Below are 22,957 nucleotides of genomic sequence, written 5' to 3'. Positions count from 1 at the left end.
CAGTGTAAATAAACTACCCTGCTTTGGAAAATCTTCAATAACAATAGAGGAGATTTCTCAAAGACTACAATTTTGGAGGTGGGGATCTAGGGGTTAAACCTAGGGACTCTCTAGCCCTGAGTTACATCTCCACCCATCTTACTCTTTATTCTGACACCTCATCCAAGATTCAGAAACTCACCTTGAACTTGAGATCCCCATTCATTAGCCTGCTGAGTCCCTGGGATTACAACCATGCACCATTGCTTCAGGCACAAAATTTATAATTTGTTGCACACATACACATGCCCTTTAGAATGTCTCAAAGCAAGGGTGACCTTGGAAATGTAGATTTTCCTATGAAAATGATCCCTGTGGAATCCATACATGAACAGACAAGGTCTAGAGAGAAGAGCTGTGTATGAATGGTTCTGCACTCCACTAACAAGGAGTGGATTTTTACTTTTCATTGAAACACTACCCAATATCATGCAACTGAGATCAGCTTGGTGATACTTTATTTTTTTTTAAATATTCACAGATCCTAATGAGATCAGGAATGTTTGCAACATCATCTTATAAAGGACTTCAGAATCAACTGCATGACGACAAAAGACTCTCTGTTTAAAATTATGATTGCATCATTTTGGGAAGGAGCAAACTCTGTCTTAGATAATTGCTGTCTGTTCTCTTGAATATCTTTCCTGCTATTCCTGTATAACTAATTGATTAATAAATTTGATCGTATATACTCAAATACGAGTCTTTGAATCCGTTAATGAGGATTTAAATGCACAGAAATTCCTACTTCACTGTACCTATTAAAAATCAGGATCTATAAGAAAACAGGAGGTCATTTTAGTTAAGGATGAGGATAGGGGAAGGGATGGGCTGCAACATTGCAGATGTGAGTGTGCTGTGGTCAGTCATGAAGTGTCCCTCCAAAGCTCCTGTGTGCGATCATGCAAGAATAGTCAGAGATGAAATGATAAGATGCAAATGCTGTTACCTAATAAATGGATTAATCCACTTGAATGGACTCCCTGGGTGCTCCCCTAGGCAGGTGGCTATTGCTGGAGGAGGGGGTCACTGGGCTGTGCCTTTGGGGTTTCTATCCTGTCCCTGGTGAGCAGAGCTCTCTCTGCTTCCTGGTGCCCTGTCCTGAGCTGCTCTCCTCCTCCAGGCCCTTCAGCCATTTTGTTCTGCCTCCCCCTGGTCAAGAGCCATGGAATTGGCAACCACAGTTTGAACTTCTAAAACGCTGAACACAGATAAACTTTTCCTTCTCTAAAAACAGGTCCAATCAGGCATTGCATCACCACAGTAAGACAGCTGAGTAAATTTACTGATGCGGTGAATTTTTTTTTTTTAATCAGATATCCCATGAGAGGCCAGGCTTCATGTCCACATTGCTGAACAAAAAAAGAGAAAGGAAAGTCACAGGAGAGACTGAGAGTATGTAAAGAAAATGCCCACCTGACAGGGAGGAGGGCAGGATCCCCATTAGTTACAATACTCCTAGTTTCAGATAATAATCAGATCATTGTGTGTTTGAGCAGCAGGGCAGTGCCGCTGGGGGTTTGTGCTGAGATTCAGAAATATTCTGAACACCAATATTGAGAGAGAGTCCCTCCTGTACCTAGAGTAATATTCCCCATATTTCCCAAGAGTGTGGTTCTTAGTCATCGATGTGGGAGAGACAGGTGACATCTGACATGGGGCCAATGCAGAAGGAGATCACCAATGAAAGTCCCCTTTTGCAGATTTGGACACATCATTCACAGAGTCCAAAGACTGCAGAGGGTCTCATATGATCAAAGAACAACCATCAGAAGGTGCTGGCATATGTCATTGTCCCTTAGGTGGTGGACAAAATGCTAATGAGGAGAAAAAGAACATTGTCCCTTTGAGGAAAGTCTCCCTTTAGGAAATGCCCCTTCCTAAGACAGATGCCTTGGAGGAGAAGGGAGGTGGGTGTTGCCAAACCTACAGGAGGACAGTCAGCAGAGACAGCTCCACGCAGGTGACATGTGTGCAGACAGGTGCCTTGGGACTTGGAAATCTTTGGCAATATCAGGGATCTGTGAATCCAGGAAACTCAGACCAGGGCAGGAATCACCCACAGCTAGACCTGAAGTCCCTGGGCTCTGAATGCATGTTCAACAGACCTCAGGACCCATGGGCACAGACTGTAGGTTGTTTTATTCAGGTCATTAAAGGAACCAAACAACGAGGATTGAAGTTTACCCTCTGCTTTCTCAGGGACAAATATTTGAAACCAACTAAGTAAAAAAAAAACAAAACACATTTTACAAGGAAATTTTGGAAAGGAATGGACTTCCCTGGGTGCATATTAAAGAGGACACCATTCTTGCAGAATTCGTTCAGACCAAATACTATAGAAAAATATTTTCTACACATCAAGTATTTCAAGAACTCCACGTAGGAGAGGTCCTGATGACCACTTGGAGATACATTATGTTCAAATATGCAAAAATCTAAACTGTCAGAATAGTCTTTCAAGAAGAAAGGTTACCACACAATATAAAATGATCAATTTCTTGTATGTCTTCCAATTTATCACAACCCATTGGTGGGATGGTACAGGACTGTAATTCCAGGTACTCAAGAGACTGAGTCAGAAGGATCACCAGTTCAAAGCCAGGCTCAGGTAGTGAGCAAGACCCAGTCTCTAAATTAAAAAATAAAATAAAATACTTGGGGATGTAGCTCAGTTGTAGGACATCCCTATGCTCAAATTTCAGTCCTACAAAAAAAAAAAAAACAGAATATACATACGTACATGTATGTATGTATTATTTATATTTCATATATAGATATATACACAAAAAATAAATGAATGAATACATATAAATATATAATGTGTGTAGATTATATATATATAAATTTATTTGAGAGATAGTCCAAAGATCATACAACAATATTGAGACACAATCAAAGTGTTGAAATAGAGAAAAGACTCTACACAGCAAAATAGTTCTTCAAAAGGAGGGTCCCTGTTGGCTAAAAACTTTCCTAAGTTGATAAAATAAATAAACAAGTCAGGAATTGAAACCTGAAGGTCTACATTTGTAGGGTCAACTGAGTCAGTCCCCAGGACAGCACATCACTGGGATGGGAAAAGCCACAGGAAATGTGAACCCTTAGAAGACTTGGGTGGCACAGGGCTGAGAGCAGACAGAGGAGAGTTTTCTGCCCAGAGGTGAAGGTCATTGGTCCCAGAGGTGCCCACTCAGAGGTCAGCCCTCAGGGCTGTGGGAAGACACACCCTGCCCTTTAAGCCAGCAGAGTGGGGCTGTGTCATGGCAGCCCCAGCCACTAACTCATCCCATACAGTCTTAACAGTAGGCAAAGATGAAGGGTTTGAAGGACACGATTATTTTAATTTAAAAACTCTCAGACATCAAAAGAAAATTTGCTGATCTTCATGTGGGTATCCACTGGTCCTATGAATGCCATGAAAACATAATGGTGTGAGTCAGTGATCTTTTCATGGATCACAGATGATGAGAAGGTGTCCATCTGTGACCGTTCCAGTGAGTGGGCAGGCCTGGCTCCTCTGAAGTCCATGGTGGACTGGCACATGGCCGCCATCTTATCCTGGTCTCACATGGTTCTCTGTCTTCTCCACCATCCAAGCTGCTCCTTGGAAGTTCACATTTCCTCTTTTTATATGGATATGATCCATACTGAGTTAGTACTTACCCCAAGTGCCTCATTATGGCTACGTTATCCTGGGGGACAGATTTCCACATAGGAATTGGACAACAAGGAACTCAATTCAGCCCATGTCAGAAACTCCACCTTCTCTCTAATAAAGGGCTTAATTGCATTGATTGATTATCGGAGAGCTACGTCATCTTCTATCTCTTGGGTAATTCACTGGCTTAGAATGAGTTAACCTTTCATTGTATGGCTGGTTTCCCTTGGTAATATTAGGCGATATATGTTTATATGATTTGGATGGATACAGGTTTTCATAATGTTTTGATTTTCATGACTATTTTTTGTTCCCAGGGACCAAAACAAGAGGAGTTTAACCACTGAGCCACATTATTAGCACTTTTTATATTTTATTTTGATACAGATTCTCACTAATGTACTTACTTTCTCACTACTTATCGAAGTAACCTACATCAATGACATACAGGGCATTTATTATAAACCAAAGGTAAATATCATGATAAATGGAGGAAAAAAACTGAAAGAATTTCCTTTTAATTTAGAAAGCAGAAAACACTGTTCAGTGTAACTAATCCTATTTCATATAGTCCTTGAAACATGTGCCATTGGGATAAGACAAGAAAAGGAAATCAAAGGATATAAAGAGAACAAAAGAAGTCCAAATATCTCTGATTGCTGATGGTATTATTATATTTAGAAGATGCAAAAACACCATCAAATGGCTTGCCGAGTTTATAAAAGAGTTTAGCAAAGAAAAAAAAGATACAAATTCAACATAGGTAAACTAATACATGTCGTATAGTGCCACAGTAATTCAACAGCCTAAGAAATTTGGACAACCTTGCCATTCCCAATAATCTAAAAAAATTAAATACTTGAAAATTATCTATGCAAGTAAGTAGAAGAGCTGTACAAGAAAATTCAGTGAACACTGGAAGATGAAATTGAAGAACTCTATAAAAATTTGAAGGTCCACTCTTTTTTTAAATTTTTTTATTGGTTGTTCAAAACATTACAAAGGTCATGACATATCATCTTTCATACATTTGATTCAAGTGGGTTATGAACTCCCATTTTTGCCCCAAATAGAAGTTGCAGAATCACATCGGTTACACATCCACATTTTTACATAATACCATATTAATGACTGTTTTATTCTGCTGCCTTTCTTACCCCTGCTATCCCCCCTCCCCTTCCCTCTCATCTTCCCTCTTTACCCCATCTGCTGTTGTTTAATTCTCTCCCTTGTTTTTTTTCCCTTTCCCCTCACAAACTCTTATATGTAATTTTGTGTAACAATGAGGGTCTCCTTCCATTTCCATACAGTTTCCCTTCTCTCTCCCTTTCTCTCCCCCCACTCGTCTCTGTTTAATGGTAATCTTTTCCTCATGCTCTTCTTCTCTGTTCTGTTCTTAGTTGCTCTCTTTATATCAAAGAAGACATTTGGCATTTGTTTTTTAAGGATTGTCTAGCTTCACTTAGCATAATCTGCTCTAATGCCATCCATTTCCCTGCAAAGTCCATGATTTTGTTGTTTTTTAGTGCTGCGTAATACTCCATTGTGTATAAATGCCACATTTTTTTTTATCCATTCATCTATTGAAGGGCATCTAGGTTGATTCCAGAGTCTAGCTATTGTGAATTGTGCTGCTATGATCATTGATGTGGCAGTATCCCTATAGTATGCTCTTTTAAGGTCCTCAGGGAATAGACCGAGAAGGGCGATAGCTGGGTCAAATGGTGGTTCCATTCCCAGCTTTCCCAGGAATCTCCATACTGCTTTCCATATTGGCCGCACCAATTTGCAGTCCCACCAGCAATGTACAAGTGTACGCTTTTCCCCACATCCTCGCCAGCCCTTATTGTTGTTTGACTTCATAATGGCTGCCAATCTTACTGGAGTGAGATGGTATCTTAGGGTGATTTTGATTTGCATTTCTCTGACTGCTAGAGATGGTGAGCATTTTTTCATGTACTTATTGATTGATTGTATGTCCTCCTCTGAGAAGTGTCTGTTCGGGTCCTTGGCCCATTTGTTGATAGGGTTATTTGTTATCTTATTGTTTAATTTTTTGAGTTCTTTGTATATTCTGGATATTAGGGCTCTATCTGAAGTGTGAGGAGTAAAAATTTGTTCCCAGGATGTAGGTTCCCTATTTACCTCTCTTATTGTTTCTCTTGCTGAGAAAAAACTTTTTAGTTTAAGTAAGTCCCATTTGTTTATTCTTGTATTTAACTCTTGGGCTATGGGCATCCTATTAAGGAATTTGGAGCCCGACCCCACAATATGTAGATCGGAGCCAACTTTTTCTTCTATCAGGCACAGAGTCTCTGATTTGATATCAAGCTCTTTGATCCATTTTGAATTAACTTTTGTGCATGGTGAGAGAAAGGGGTTCAGCTTCATTTTGTTGCATATGGATTTCTAGTTTTCCCAGCACCATTTGTTGAAGATGCTATCCTTTCTCCATTGCATGCTTTTAGCGCCTTTATGAAATATAAGAAAGTTGTAATTTTGTGGATTGGTCTCTGTGTCCTCTATTCTGTACCATTGGTTCACCTGCCTGTTTTGGTACCAGTACCATGCTGTTTTTGTTACTATTGCTCTGTAGTACAGTTTGAAATCTGGTATCGCTATACCTGCCGATTCACACTTCCTGCTTAGAATTGCTTTTGCTATTCTGGGTCTTTTGTTTTTCCATATGAATTTCATGATAGCTTTATCTATTTCTACAAGAAATGCCATTGGGATTTTGATTGGCATTGCGTTGAACCTGTAGAGAACTTTGGGTAATATCACCATTTTGATGATGTTGGTTCTGCCTATCCATGAACAGGGTACATTTTTCCATCTTCTAAGATCTTCTTCTATCTCTCTCTTTAGGGTTCTGTAGTTTTCATTGTATAAATCTTTCACCTCTTTTGTTAGGTTGATTCCCAAGTATTTTATTTATTTATTTTTTTTGAGCATATTTTGAATGGGGTGGTTTTCCTCATTTCTATTTCAGAAGTTTTGTTGCTGACATAAAGCAATGCCTTTGATTTATGTGTGTTGATTTTATATCCTGCCACTTTGCTGAATTCATTTATTAGTTCTAGTAGTTTCTTTGAGGACCCTTTTAGGTCTTCTAGGTATAGGATCATGTCCGCCACAAATAGTGATATTTTAAGTTCTTCTTTTCCTATTTTTATGCCTTTAATTTCTTTTGTCTGTCTAATTGCTCTGGCTAGCATTTCAAGGACTAAATTAAATAGAAGTGGTGAGAGAGGGCATCCCTGTCTTGTTCCAGATTTTAGAGGGAATGCCTTCAGTTTTTCTCCATGTAGAATGATGTTAGCCTGAGGCTTAGCATATAGCTTTTACAATGTTGAGGTAAGTTCCTGTTATCCCTAGTTTTTCTAGTGTTTTGAACATAAAGGGATGCTGTACTTTGTCGAATGCTTTTTCTGCATCTATCAAGACCATCATATGGTTCTTATCTTTAAGTCTATTGATGTGTTGAATAACATTTATTGATTTCCATATATTGAACCAACCTTGCATCCCAGGGATGAATCGTACTTGATCATGGTGCACAATTTTTTGATATGCTTTTGTATTCGATTCACCAGGATTTTATTGAGAATTTTTGCATCTATGTTCATTAGAGATATTGGCCTGTAGTTTTCTTTCTTTGAAGTGTCTTTGTCTGGTTTCGGGATCAGGGTGATGTTGGCCTCATAGAATGAATTTGGAAGAGCTCCTTCTTTTTCTATTTTTTGAAATAGCTTGAGAAGTATTGGTATTAATTCTTCTTTGAAGGTTTTGTAAAACTCCGCTGTATACCCATCCGGTCCAGAGCTTTTCTTGGTTGGTTGTCTTTTGATGGCTTCTTCTATTTCTTCCTTTGTTATTGGTCTGTTTAAATTGTGTGTGTCTTCCTGACTCAATCTGGGCAGATCATATAAATTAAGAAATTTATCGATATCTTCACTGTCTTCTATTTTATTAGAATATAGGTTTCAAAATACTTTCTAATTTCTTCTGTATTTCTGTAGTGTCTGTTGTGATATTGCCTTTTTCATCCCGTATGTTAGTAATTTGAGTTTTCTCTCTTCTTATCTTCGTTAGCATGGCTAAGAGTCTGTCTATCTTATTTATTTTTTCAAAGAACCAACTTTTAGTTTTATCAATTTTTTCAATGTTTTTTTTGTTGTTGTTTTAATTTCATTGATTTCCGCTCTGATTTTAATTATTTCTTGTCTTCTGCTATATTTGCTGTTGTTTTGCTCTTCCTTTTCTAGGGTTTTGAGATGTAGTGTGAGTTCATTTATTTGTTGTTTTTTTCTTTTTTTGAGGAATGAACTCCAGGAAATGAATTTCCCTCTGAAAACTGCTTTCATTGTGTCCCATAGATTCCGGTATGTTGTGTCTGAATTCTCATTTATCTCTAAGAATTTTTTGATTTCCTCCTTTATGTCTTCCGTAACCCATTGATCATTCAGTAACATATTGTTTATTTTCCATGTGATGCAGGATTTTTCCTTCCTTCTTTTATTATTGATTTCCAGTTTGATTCCATTATGATCAGATATGGTGCATGGTATTATCTCCACACCTTTATATTTACTAAGATTTGCCCTATGGCATAATATATGATCTATCTTTGAGTAAGATCCATGTGCTGCTGAGAAGAACGTGTATCCACTTGATGATGGTTGATATATTCTATATATGTCGGTTAAGTCTAGCTTATTGATTGTGTCATTGAGTTCTATAGTTTCTTTATTCAGCTTTTGTCTGGAGGATCTGTCTAATGGCGAGAGCGGTGTGTTGAAGTCACCCATTATTATTGTGTTGTGGTCTATTTGACTCTTGAACTTGAGGAGAGTTTGTTTTATGAACGTTGCCGCACCATTGTCGGGTTCATACAAATTGATAATTGTTATGTCTTGTTGGTGGATGGTTCCTTTTAACAGGATATAGTGTCCTTCTTTATCCCTTTTGATTAACTTAGGTTTGAAGTTGATTTTATTTGATATGAGTATGGCCACTCCTGCTTGCTTCCGAGGGCCATGTGAGTGGTATGATTTGTCCCAACCTTTCACCTTCAGCCTGTGTATGTCTTTTCCTAACATATGAGTCTCCTGAAGGCAGCATATTGTTGGATTTGTTTTTTTGATCCAGGTTACTAGCTTGTGTCTCTTGATTGGTGAGTTTAGTCCATTAACATTTAAGGTTACAATTGAAATATGATTTGTACTTCCAGTCATGTTTATTTATTTATTTATTTTAGTTTGGCTAGTTTTTTACTTTTTGGTTATTTTCCTCCCCCTTTACTGAGATACCTCCCACTGTTAGTTTTGGGCACTATTTTTCCATTCCTCTTCTTGTAGAATTTTGCCCAAAATGCTTTGCAATGCTGGTTTTCTGGCTGCGAATTCTTTTAGCTTTTGTTTATCGTGAAAGATTTTAATTTCATTGTCAAATCTGAAGCTTAATTTTGCTGGATACAGTATTCTTGGTTGGAATCCATTATTTTTCAGTGTTTGAAATATATTGTTCCAGGATCTTCTTGCTTTCAAAGTCTGTGATGAAAAATAAGCCGTTAACCTTATTGTTTTACCCCTGAATGTAATCTGAAAAATATGGAACGCTTCACGAATCTGCGTGTCATCCTTGCGCAGGGGCCATGCTAATCTTCTCTGTATCGTTCCAATTTTAGTATATGTGCTGCCGAAGTGAGCACATGAAGGTCCACTCTTGTTCTTGTGTATTCAGAAATAATATTGTAAAAATGTCCATTCTCCTAAAAGCAATGTACAGATTCAGAGCACTCACTAGGAAAATAAAAATGACATTCATCACAGAATTGGAAATAAAATTTTTAAATGCATTTGGAAGAATAAGAGACCCAGAGCACGAAAAGAAATAATAAGTAAATTATCAAAGCAGAAGGCACAAAAATATGTGTTCTGAAAACATAGTGTAGAGCAGCACAGTATAAAGAGCCTGGTAATTCCCTCAATATGAGCATGAAGACCTAAGAAATAGAATAGAGAACACTGAGACAAAGTCACATGAGTCTAGGCATCTGATGACTGACTTGTTGACTAAAATACATTCTTGGGGAAGGCAGACTTTTAAACAAACGTCACCAGGAAAACTGGATAGCTATTTGTAGAAAAATGAAATAGGATTCGTGTCCCTCACCCTGCACAAAACTCATATCAAATTGGTTCAAAAATGCGGTAAATAGACAAGAGACTTCCAATCTTCCAGAAGAAATAGAGGGTCAAAAATCCAACACACAGGATCCTCACAGTTACCATTGGTGTAGATCTTTTAGCCGGTGTCCTAATAATGTCAGGGTGATTGGCCATGGTTGACCTAATGTGCTAGTTGACGCAAGGGGAATTCAACTGGATAACTTGAAAGAACATGCATCTCAATTCATGAATATATATATATATATATATATATATATATATATATATATATATATATATAATAAATTGATAAGAGGCCAGATTTGAATTATTATTGTTATTCATTTTTTGGTAATATCTTCTTAAATTTAAACATGGACCTGTTTGAGAGATGCCTTGTTACCTTTCATTTGAGGTAGAGGTACTGTAATCCTATTTGGTTAGGCCACAGGGAACCATCTTTGGTCTTACAAGTAACTTTAAGCATTCAAACAAAATGTTAAAGAAGTGATACAGGAGCTTGAATAGATGTTTTGTCCTTGATCTTCCATGACAGCCATTGAGATCAAAGAGGAAATTCACATATTTTTCTAGGGACAGGAGGGACTCTGTCTCAATATTGGTGTTCAGAACATTTCTCAACCTCAGCACAAACACCCAGGGGCAACGCCCTGCAGCTCAAACCCATAATGATCTGATTATTATCTGAAACTAGGAGGATTGTAACTAATGGGGAGCCTTCCCTCATCCCTGTCAGGTGGGCATTTTCTTTACATTCTCTCAGTATCTTTCTCTTTTTTTGTTCAGCAGTCTGGACATTAAGCCTGGCCTTTCATGGGATATCTCATTTTTAAAAAAATATTCACCACATCAGTAAATTTACTCAGCTGTCTTACTGTGGTGATGCAATGCATTACTAGAACTACTTTTAGAGGAGAAAAAGTTTATCTGGGTTCAGCATTTTAGAATTTCAAACTGTGGTTGGCCAATTCCATGGCTCTGGCCAAGGGGAGGCAGGGCCTGGAGGAGGAGAGCAGCTCAGGACAGGGCACCAAGAAGCAGAGAGAGCTCTGCTCACCAGGGATAGGATAGAGACTTCTAAGGCACAGCCCAGGGACCCCCTCCTCCAGCAATACCCACCTGCCTAGAGTCAGCACCCAGTGAATCCATTCAAGTGGATTAATCCATTTATTAGGTTACAGCATTCACATTTTATCATTTCATCTCTGACTATTCTTGTATGATCTCACACAAGAGCTTTGGAGGGACACCTCATAACTGACCACAGTACACTCACATCTGCGATGTTGCAGCCCATCCATTTTCCTATCCTCATGTGAAGTCAGCCATCACGCAATCCTCCCTAACTAAAATGACCTCCTGTTTATTTATGGATCCTGCTTTTTAATAGGTACAGTGAAGTAGATATTTCTGTGCATTTAAATCCTCATTAAAGGATTCAAAGGCTCATATTTGAGCATATAACATCAAATTTATTAATCAATTAGTAATACAGGAAGAGCAGAAAAGATATTAAAGAGAACAATTAGCAATTCTCTAAGACAGAGTTTGCTCCTTCTCAGAAATGATGAAATCATAAGTTTTAAAGAGAGAGTCTTTTGTCTTCATGCAGATGATTCTGAAGTCCTTTATAAGATGATGTTGCAAATATTCCTGATCTCATTAGGATCTGTCAATATTTAAAAGAAAAAAAATTAAAATATCTCCAAGCTGATCTCAGTTGCATGATATTGGGTAACGTTTCAATGAAAAGGAAAAATCCACTCCTGGGTAGTGGAGTGCAGGACTGCTCACATATAGCTCTTCTCTCTGGACCTTGTATGTTCATGTATGGATCACACAGGGAGCATTTTCATTGGAAATTCTACATTTCCAAAGCCACCCTTGCTTTGAGAGCTTCTAAGGGGCATGTGCATGTGTGCAACAAATTAAAAATTTTGTGCTTAAAGCAATGGTGCATACTTATAATGCCAGTGACTTAGTTGGGTGTAGGATGAGGATCTCAAGTTCAAGGTGAGTTTCTGAATCTTAGATGCTGTGTCAGAATACAGAATAATATGGGATGGAGATGTATCTCAGGGATAGGGAATCGCTGGGTTTGACCAATAGTTTCCCACCTCCAAAAACTCTAAGCCTTTGAGAAGTCTCGTTCACGGTTATTGGAGATTTTCCATTGCAGGGTTGTTTATTCACATTGGATTTCCCCAATGTTCAGACTATTCCCTTCTCCGTGGCTTCCAAGAAATCTCCCACTCTCTCTCAACTCAAGAATCCCACTCTGAAAACTAAAGGAGTGTTGTTTGATCCATGTTTTAAACACATATATTCATCTCAATACCCTGAAGGAGGGACCATTTCACTCCTTGAAACATTTGCAAACTATCATAAGAGGGAGAAAAATACCTAAGAAAACAAAATGTCAGGAAGTACAAACCTCCAGTGTCTGCTCATCAAGCAAGGTTCTTAGATATCAGGACAGTTATCTAGGAAAGAGAAGGGAAGGAAAAAATAGATCAGTGAGGTTGCTCAATGTCTAAGAATTTGAATTTTGCAAATGGAAGATATGAATCAAGCTCCCTCTACTTTGGTTCATTTTGGAATACTACTGGAACAGGGAAAGTGACTTTACCTGTTTCAATAACATTTCTTATGTTTTGCTTTGGAATGTTCTTCTCCACCGTTATCATCTCTTCAAACATCTTACGTTCATCACACAGAATGTCTTCGTTAGCTGTTTTGCATGTGGCATAACGTGGAAGAGGTTTCTGTTAGAAAGCATCCTCTGGCTCCCAGGTAGACCAGTTGATCCCACCAGCTTCATGCTCTGACTAATAGTACTTCCAGGTCATTCATGGGTGACATGGGAATGCACGTAAACTCCACTTATGGAACATCATATCATTTGTAATTCTTAGAAATACTGAGGACTTTCAAGTCCCTTTATTGTGTGAACACAGTCCTGCCTAATGTTTTCTCATTTTCCAGAACAAATCCAGGACCTGTGTTTGGGAAATATTTTCTACAGTGACTTCTCATTTCAACTGTGTACACATTCTTCATTTTATGCCACAGTACTTTGGACCATTCATCCAATATTTAAGACTAAAAGACGGTGCAATTTATCGGAAGTTTTCACATATCATATTAGCATGGTCATCGTTGCTAATGCAAAGCAAATAAATAAATAAATAATAAAAGAAAAAAAAAGAAAATCTCCTCCTTCATTTTTGAAGGTTTGCAACTTTTAGAAGCGACTTTCAGTAAGTCACTCTATGCAATGGATCTCTATTTCCTGGAAGGCAATATTCAGTACACCTCACTCAATGGACCCTTCCCTGGGAACACATTTCTGTACTAGTACTAGTACTAGCTTTTAGTACAAGCTTTGTACTAGCTTTAGGTACAAAAATGCATATATGCTCATACTTCTCTCCTGAACTGATAACAGAAAAGAAATTACTATAGGGGCTGGGGCTGTAGCTCAGTTGATAGAGTGCTTGCCTCCCATACACAAGGTCCTGGGTTTAATCCCCAGCACTACAAAAATAAAAATAAGCAAAAAAATTTAAATAAAATAAAATAAGAAAGAAAAGAAAAAGAATTTAGTATGCTGTGCCTCAGACGGTAAATGTCACTTATACTTACCAGCTAGCAGAGTCATATGCGTAACCTTGCCGTCTCCATCCACATTTATATTATACAATACTATGACACCAAGAGAGAAGTACTCAATTTGGAAGAAATTTTGCCCTTTGTTTCTGCAATAGAAAAAACAAAAACACTTCAAAACTCCAAATTATCACTTTCTTAAAAAATTCTTTGGTGTGACTTGCTGGAAATACACTATTATATAATACACATTTCTTCCAGAATAATCTCTGTTTCACTAAAGTTCCACGTCCTGTATTAGAATCAGTCACAAAAGCTACAGATAAAGTCCAACAATTCCACATCCCCATCTTAATGTGGTAAAGAGTCCCTGTCCTTGGAATCACCTAGGCATTCATGGATGGCAAATGGTTTCCTGAGAGCCAAGATCATGGTTGCAGGATCTGCAGAATCATGGTAGTTGGAGAGCTTGCACTTTCTAAATCATCCCACAGAACCAATTTTCAAATCCCCAGCAATTTTATGACCCAATTATGCAGTCTAAGCAATATTATCATTTAATTCCACCCATGTCGAATTAACATATCACATTCAACTTGAAGCATAAAAAGAGCTGGATCTCTCTCTCTCTCTCTCAATATATATATATATATATATATATATATATATATATATATATATATACATATATATATATATATATATATACATATATATATACGTATATATATATATATATATATATACATATATATATACATATATATATATATATATATACATATATATATATATATATATATATACATACATACATACATACATACACACAATTATGCATATTTCATGTTATAAAAATGTCACACTTCTATTTTTTGAATACATATATGTATAAATATGCATATTAAAATATAGTTGTATTGTATTGAATCACATTGCTGTATATTCATATTCCAATGAGAAATAAATCTCTGATCAAGACTAGAATATACATTGGACATTTTGGTCTCCATCAAATGAAACATGTAGGCAATTGTTCCTTTAATATTATAGGATGTGTTTTTGAAAATTTGTTATGTCAAAGCAAAAATATAGAAGTCTCTATTATTTTTTGGGTTATTTTAGCTGAAGTTTAAATTAGGTTGAATTTAATGTAAACATTTTGCTATTATTTTCACTATTCTCATTCTTACTTTTGGGGTTACAGACTGTCAGATCATAAATCGTTGATAGTGTGTCTATTACACATCTTTTTAATATTCAGATACTTGGTTCAATGAAAAGTAAGAGTGATCATATCTGTCAGAGAAGAAGGCTAATTTTGCAGGAATGTAGGTGTTATTTAAGGTCCTTTGAAACAGCTCTCCACGAAGAGAACCCCATGAGCTATATAAACAGGGAACCCTTCTGACTCATCATTAATACCAACATCCCACTTGGGAACCTGATATGATATGGACCTTATTCTAACTCTCTCTGGTGACTCCAATGCTCACAAGTTCACTTGCCTTTCCAAGGTGGCATGAGCAAGGAGAAGTTTGCTAATGGTGGCCAGTGTCTAGACCCCTGATCTGTGTGCCCACCACGACCACGAATCTGACCACCCCTCAAGGCTTGGGTCATGCAGTCCTCATTAGAGCAAATACTCACACTTGGCTTCAAAAACATTATGAGGTCCTTTTGTGGCGACCACTGAGAACTTCTGACACTCCCCGTTGGACCTTAAACACAAACCAAGAGAAGGTCCCTTTTTCTTCATTTATTCTTGCAAAAATCTTTGCATTGGGCTTGAAGAAGACCCAATACAGATATCTCAAACTTCAACACACCTTCAACTTCATCAGTAATAATGTTAAAAGGAGGTATTTGGGTGCCATATTGTCATTTCCATTTTTTTTTTTTGGTTGGGGGAGGATCAGCATGGTAACAAATGCATGTTTGAAAACTTCAATGACCAATGGGTGTTGAAACTCATGAACTGAAACATAACAGACTCTGCTTCCTATGAACTAGACCTCATTTTTATTTTCTCCTGGGTCTTCATTGAAAAATATTTAAGTCTTTCATGATGTAATTGTCATATTTGTGTTTTGATTTCAAGTACTGTCATAGTTGTTTATTTATACACACTTTGTCATTGGATTAACCATTAAGTCACTCTTATGGGCAATGATTTCAATTGGAATCATGAAGATGAGACATTCTATATACACGAATATATGTTACATTTATATTATATAGAGAATTTAAATTTTTGCCCCTCTATCCCCATAACCACAGAATCCTGATCATTGTACAAATATTAATTTCCAAGTCAAATATATATCTATTGAATCAATTTTGTCATAGAAAACATCAGCTGGAGAATCATGATTGACATGGATTAATGTGTAGTTCCTGCTCTTTTGAATTCATCAATAAAGCTAATTTATGCAATCCATTGCATAGACAGAGAATGGAAAGAGTCCAGCACTCATACTGGGGTCTGATGGACCTTTGCACTCAGCTCAGGATTCCAAGGAAGAGTCTTTGCTCACTGTCTCCTGATCTTTATGTTAAGGGATGTGGTTCAACAGGATCTCAAAACCACAATCTGCTTCAAGAAAACACCAATAGTGGTGAGTCTCTAGGATGCTCCTGTTGATGTCCAGCTTCCTTCCAAGCAAGAACACAGGTCCATGAAGAGGTCAGAAGACTCCATTCTGTGAGCATCATCAAGACGTCTCACCATGGATTGGAGCCCAGCCCACATGTCACAAGTGAACCACTTAGTTCCTCAACATGGGGACAATTTTTTCACTTACTTGACATAGAAGGTGATGGTTACCTTCTCACATGCATCAATACATTCAGTGAAGGAGATAGACTCTGAGATCTCCTTCCTCACTAAACTTCTCTACGTTATCAGCTCCTAAGAGAATGCTTTGCCAGACCCTAGTGATCTGCAAAGGAAAGGTCTCCTGGGAATGGATACTGGCTCCTCCTTCTCGTCTCTCCTCCACACTTATTAGAACCGTGGCAGCTGGTTTAGCTCAGAAGGAAACAACAAACCCAATCAGGAGGTAGCCAAGCAAGCTCTGCTCTCCACAGGTAGAATCCCATAGGATTAGGTCAGATTCCCACAGGGAGCATGGAAATGAGAGGCTCTGAAACAGCTGAACCGAATCACCAGATATATAAGAACTAGTAGGGGACACTGTGTCACCTTCTGGTACCTTAACTTTTATTAACTTCCTTACTTCAGGAGAAATGTGATAGTCACAGAAAGAGTTGGAATACAGAAGTAGAGAAGGATCATCTCATGTTTATAGATATGTGTGGACTGAGATGCTCATAAAATCCCATGTTACTTAAATTTGAGAAATGTGGGAAGAGAGAAAAAAGGGGAGAGACAGAGAGAGATCACCCCCAAGATCAGCCCATCCAGGTACCTCTGCCTGTTCAAACTGGGATGAAGCACAGATCAGAGTGAATCCGAGAGCAAGCAGAAAGGTTCTCATCTTGATGAGATCTCTCTTCCAGTCCTTCAGGGGCTCAGGGGAGGTGAGTGAGTGGAGAGAATGAGTTTGATTCCTCTTTATATAGTATTGATGGCTTGGCATGAGCAGCAATGGATCCACTGTTTTTCATCCTGAACCTTCTAGTCTGCTCAGTGCTTCCTGGTTGGCTTGGATGGGCCCTCTAGGACCTTCTGTTATTTAAATAATGAGATTAATATTAGCAGAAGCTTAAGTTCAACCAGATCATTGACCTCTATATATGACTCATGCACAAAGCCTGTCATTGACTCCAAGGACAGTAATGTGTATTTCCTCTTTGATTCCCATGGCTATCATGGAAGTTCAAGGACAAAACGCCTTTTCAAGTTCCTGTATCACTTCTTTAACATTTGGGTTGAATGCTTAAAGTTACTTCTAAAATCAAAGATGGTAACCTGTGGCCTTACCAAATAGGATTATGGCATCTCTACCTCAAATGCAAGGTAACGAGGCATCTCTCAAACAGGTACGTGTTTAAATTTAAGAAGATATTAACAAAAATAACAATAATAATTCAAATCTGACCTCTTATCAATTTATGGTATGTATATTTTTTCAACTGAGATACATGTTGCTTCAAGTTATCCAGTTGAATTCCCCTTGTGTTTCCACCAAGTAGATCAACCACAGCCAATCACCCTGAGAGAATCAGGGCACTTGCTACAGGATCTACACCAATGGAACCTGTGAGGATCCTGTAGGTTGGATATTTGACCCTGGTTTTCTTGGAAGTTTCGAAGTCTCTTGTCTATTTCCCACATTTTTGAACTAATTTGATGTGAGTTTGTGCAGGGTGAGGGACAGGAGTCCTATTTTATTTTTCTACAAATATCTATCCAGTTTCCCTCGTGACAAGTCTGACTTCCCCAAGAACGTATTTCTGTCAACATGTCAGTCATCAGATGCCTAGACTCATGTGACTTTGTCTCAGTGTCCTCTATTTTATTTCTTAGGTCTTCATGCTCATATTGGTGGAATTACCAGGCTCTTTTTGCTATACTGCTGTGAAGTATATTTTCATATCAGGCATTTTTTGGCCTCCTGCTTTGATAGTCTTACTTATTATTTCATTTCTTGCTCTGGGTCTCTTATTCTTCCAAATGCATTTAAAACATTTTATTTCTAATTCTGTGATAAATGTCTTTTTTTATTTTCATGGGGACTGCTCTGAATCTGTACATTGCTTTTAGTAGAATGGACATTTTTACAATATTAATTCTGCCCATTCAAGAACATGAACGATCCCTCAATTGTCTATGGACTTCTTTAATTTCTTTCCCAGTGCTCACTGAATTTCATTGTACAGCTCTTCTACCTACTTGCATAGATAATTATTAACTATTTAATTTTTTGAGATTATTGTGGATGGAAAGGTTTTCAAAATTTCTTTGCCTGCTGAATTCCTATTAGTTATACATGTTGAATTTGTATCTTTTTTCTCTGCTAAACTCATGTATAAGCTCTACAAGCCTTCTGATGGTGTTTTCTAAATATGATTACACCATCAGCAATCAGAGATATTTGGACTTCTTTTTTTTCCTATTTATACCCTTTGATTTACTTTTCTTGCCTGATCACAATGGCTCATGTTTCAAGGACTATATCAAATAGGATTAGTGAAAGTAAAAGTCTTTTGTGGTTTATAAATTACAGGAAAATTCTTTCAGTTTTTTCCTCCATTTAGTATAATATTTACCTTGGGTTTGTAATAAATGTCCTTTATATCATTGTTGTAGGTTACTTCGATTAGTAGTAAGACTGTAAGCACGTTAGTGAGACTGCGTCTCAAAATCAAATATAAAATGTGCTAATAATGTGGCTCAGTGGTTAAACTCCTCTTGTTTTGATCCCTGGGAACAAAAGAATTCATGAAATCAAAACATTGGGAAAACCTGTGTCCATCCAAAGAAAATAAAAACATGTAGCCTAATATTACTCAAGGGAAACCAGCCATACAATGAAAGGTTAACTCATTCTGGCCCAGTGAGTTACCAAGATATAGAAGATGATGTAGCTCTCTGATAATCAATCAATGTAATTAAGTCCTTTATCAGAGAGAAGGTGGAGTTTCTGACATGGGCAGAATTGAGTTCCTTGCAGGACAATTCCTATGTTGAAATCTTTCCCCCAGGACTGGTGTCCCCAATGGATAACTTAGCCATACTGAAGTACTTGTGGTGTGTAGTAACTAAGGATGGATCATGTCCATAAAAAATGAGGAAATGTGGACTTCCAAGGTGCAGCATGGAAGGTGGAGAAGAGAGAGAACCATGTGAGCCCAGGACAAGATGGCGGCCATGTGTCAGCCCACGAGGGAGCTTCAGAGGAGCCAGGCCTGCCCACTCACTGGAATAGTCACAGACAGACACATTCCCATCCTCTGTGATCCATGAAAAGATCATTGACTCACACCATTATGTTTTCATGGCATTCATAGGACCAGTGGATACCCACATGAAGATCAGCAAGTTTCCTTTTGATGACTGAGAATTTTTAAATTAAAACACTCATGTCCTTCAAACCCTTCATCTTTACCTACTGTAAAGACTGTGTGGGATGAGTTAATGGCTGGGGCTGCCATGACACAGCCCCACTCTGCTGGCCCATAGGGAAGGTGTGATTTCCCACAGCCCTGAGGGCTGACCTCTGAGTGGGCACCTCTGGGACCAATAACCTTCATCTCTGGGACCAATAACCTTCATCTCTGGGCAGGAAGCTCTCCTCTGTCTGCTCTCAGCCCTCCGCCCCCCAAGTTTTCTAAGGATTCACATTTCCTGGGGCTTTTCCTGTCCCCCTGATGTGCTGTCCTGAGGACTGACTCAGTTGACCCTACAAATGTAGACCTTCAGGTTTCAATTCCTGGCTTGTTTATTTACTTTTTATGAACTTACGGATGTTTTCAGCCAACAGGGACCCCCTTTTTAAAGAACAATGTTGCTGAATAGAGTCTTTTCTGTATTTCAGCACTTTGAATTTGTCTCACTATTATTTTATGATCTCTGGATTTGGTCTCTCTCTCTCTCCAAAAACAAACAAACAACAACAACAAAATATATATTCCACACTTATTACATATTTATATTTATTTATTCATTCATTCATATGTGTGTATTTATGTATGCAAATATAAATAAATATATACAAATATGGATGTAGGTATATTCTGTGTTTTGTTGTTGTGTTTGTTTTTATAGGACTGTGGATTGAGCACAGGGATGTCCCACAACTGAACTACATCCCCAAATATTTTATTTTATTTTGTTAATTTAGAAAATAGGTCTTGTTATATTCCTGGGGCTGAAACTTGTGATCCTTCTGCTCAGTCTCTTGAGTGCCTGGAATCACAGTCCTGCACCTTCCCACCACTGAGTTATGATAAGTTGGAAGACATACAAGGAATTCATCATTTTATAGTTGTGTCTTCACCTTTCTGCTGCTTACAAGACTATTCTGACACTTTAGATTTTTGCATATTTGAACATAATGAACCTCCACCTGGTCATTGGGACTTCTCCTGAATGGAGTTCTTGAAATACTTGAAATGTAGTAAATCTTTTTCTAGAACATTTGGTCTGAAATAATTATGCAGGACTGGTTGCCTCTATGATATGCAGCTAATGAAGTCCCTCATACATTCCAAAATATTATTGTAAAAATTATTATATTTTAATTGCTATGATTTCAAATGGTTGTCCCTGAGAAAGCAGAGGGTAGACGTCAATCCTTGTTGTTTGGCTCCTTTAAACACCTTAATAAAACCACCCACAGGCTCTGCCCATGGATCCTGAGGTCTGCTGAACCCGCATTCAGAGCCCAGAGACTTCATGTCTAGCTGGGGGTGATTCCTGCCCTCGTCTGTGTTTCCTGGGTTCACAGCCCCTGATCCTGTCCTAAGTTTCCAAGTCCCCAGGCACCTATCTGCACATGTGTCACCTGCCTGGAGCTGTCTCTGCTGACTGTCCTCCTGTAGGTTTGTCAACACCCACCTCCCTTCCCTTCCAAGGCATCTGTCTTAGGAAGGGGCAATTCCTAAAGGGAGACCTTCCTCAAAGGGTCAATGTTCTTTTTCTGCTCATTAGCATTTTGTCCATCTCCTAAGGGACAAAGACGTATGCCAGTATCTTCTGATGGTTGTTCTTTGATCAGCTAAAACAACCCGCAAAATAATAGAGACTTCTATATTTTTGCATTAGCATAACAAAATTTTAAAAAGCACATCCTATAATATTAAAAGACCAATTTCCTACATGTTTCATTTGATGGAGACAGAAATGTCCAATGTGGTATTCTAGTCTTGATCAGAGAAGATTGATTTATTTCTCATTGGAATATGAATATACAGCAATATGTTTCAATAAGATACAAGTATACCATAACATGCATATATATATATATATATATATATATATATATATATATATATATATATATATATATATATATATGAGAGAGAGAGAGAGAGAGTGATATCCAGCTCGTTCTATGATTCAAGTTCAATGTGATGTATTCATTCAACATGGGTGGAATTAATGATAATATTGCTTAGATTTGATAATTAGGTCAGAAAATTGCTGGGGATATAAAAATTTGTTTCTGTGGGATGATTTAGAAAGTGCAAGCTCTCCACCCACCCGGGTTCTATTGATCCTGTAACCAGGATCTTAGCTCTCAGGAAACCACTTGCTATCCATGAATGCCTACGCGAATCCAAGGAGGGGGACTCTTTACCGTGTTCAGATGGGGACACGGAATTGTTGGTCTCTCTCTGCAGCTTCTGTGCCTGATTCTAACTCAGGACGTGGAACGTTAGTGAAAGAGAGATTGTTGTGGAAAAAGGGTCCATGATAGTGTGTTGCCAGCAATTCACACCAAATGACTTTTTAAGAAAGTTGATAATTTAGAGTTTTGAAGTGTTCTTTTTCAATGACACATGCAGGACAAAATTTCTTCCGAATCAAGTACTTCTCCAATGGTATCATAATATTTTATAATATACATGTGGATGGAAACGGCAAGGTTACTCATATGACTAATGTTGTTGGTAAGTATAAGGGACATTTACCCTTTGAAGCACAGCATAGTAATTTCTTTTTTTCTTTCTTATTTTTTTAACAGTTGAATTCAGATTATGTGCCTATACTTGTGAATATGCAATGCTGAACCAATTCTTATTGAAAATTATAAAGCACCAATGAACAATATGGAAAAATACTTATGTATATTAAAATTCAAATTAAGTTCACTAATTTCAGTATTAATGACCATACTGATCTCCACTATCAACCCTTCATCTTATCATAATTGTTTGAATACTTTCAAAACTTAAAGTAACTCAAGAACACCACTCATCACATATGCTACTCCAATCCTGCCAGGGACTGAGACTTTTGTGTCTTGCCTCAGAGTAAGCCAAAGCTGAATTTGAACCTTTGAGGTCATAGATACACCTTTGAAATTGATGCAGCTTGAAACTTATTTTATCAAAGATTGAAAAAGGATTTTCTTTTTGTTTGTTTGTTTGTTTTGCTTTTGCTTTGCGTTAGCAGAGACAACCATGCTAATGTGCTAGGTGAAAAGTTCAGATCAACACCACCCCTCTTCTGATATTGAATATTGGATGAATTGTCCAGAATACTGGGGCACTAACTGTAGAATGTAGACAGAGTTGAAATGAGAAACCACAGAACAGAATATTTCCCAAAGCTTAGGCCCTGGAATTGTTCTGGAAAATGCAAAAATACTAGGCCGATTTGAATTCACACAATAAAGGGCCTTGAATGTCCTCAGTAGTCCTAAGAATTACACATGATATGATTTCCATAAGTGGAGTTTACCCACGTTCCCATGTCACCCATACATGACCTGGAAGTATTCTTAGTTGGTGGGATCAACTGGTCTACCTGGGACCCAGAGGA

The 22,957-nt window shown here is 37.8% G+C and overlaps 1 non-coding gene across 1 annotated transcript; it reads right to left on the bottom strand.

The window, feature by feature from the left end:
- Positions 1-9,306: 9,306 nt before the first annotated feature.
- LOC139703383 (U6 spliceosomal RNA) lies at positions 9,307-9,413 on the bottom strand. The gene has a single exon (XR_011705760.1). It is a non-coding gene; the product is annotated as a U6 spliceosomal RNA (small nuclear RNA).
- Between the last annotated feature and the right edge of the window lie 13,544 nt (positions 9,414-22,957).

This window comes from Marmota flaviventris, chromosome X (genome assembly GCF_047511675.1).
Source record: "Marmota flaviventris isolate mMarFla1 chromosome X, mMarFla1.hap1, whole genome shotgun sequence".
Taxonomy (NCBI): Eukaryota; Metazoa; Chordata; class Mammalia; order Rodentia; family Sciuridae; genus Marmota; species Marmota flaviventris.
Note: the sequence above shows the minus strand (reverse complement) of the source record. Positions and strands in the feature narration are given on the sequence as shown.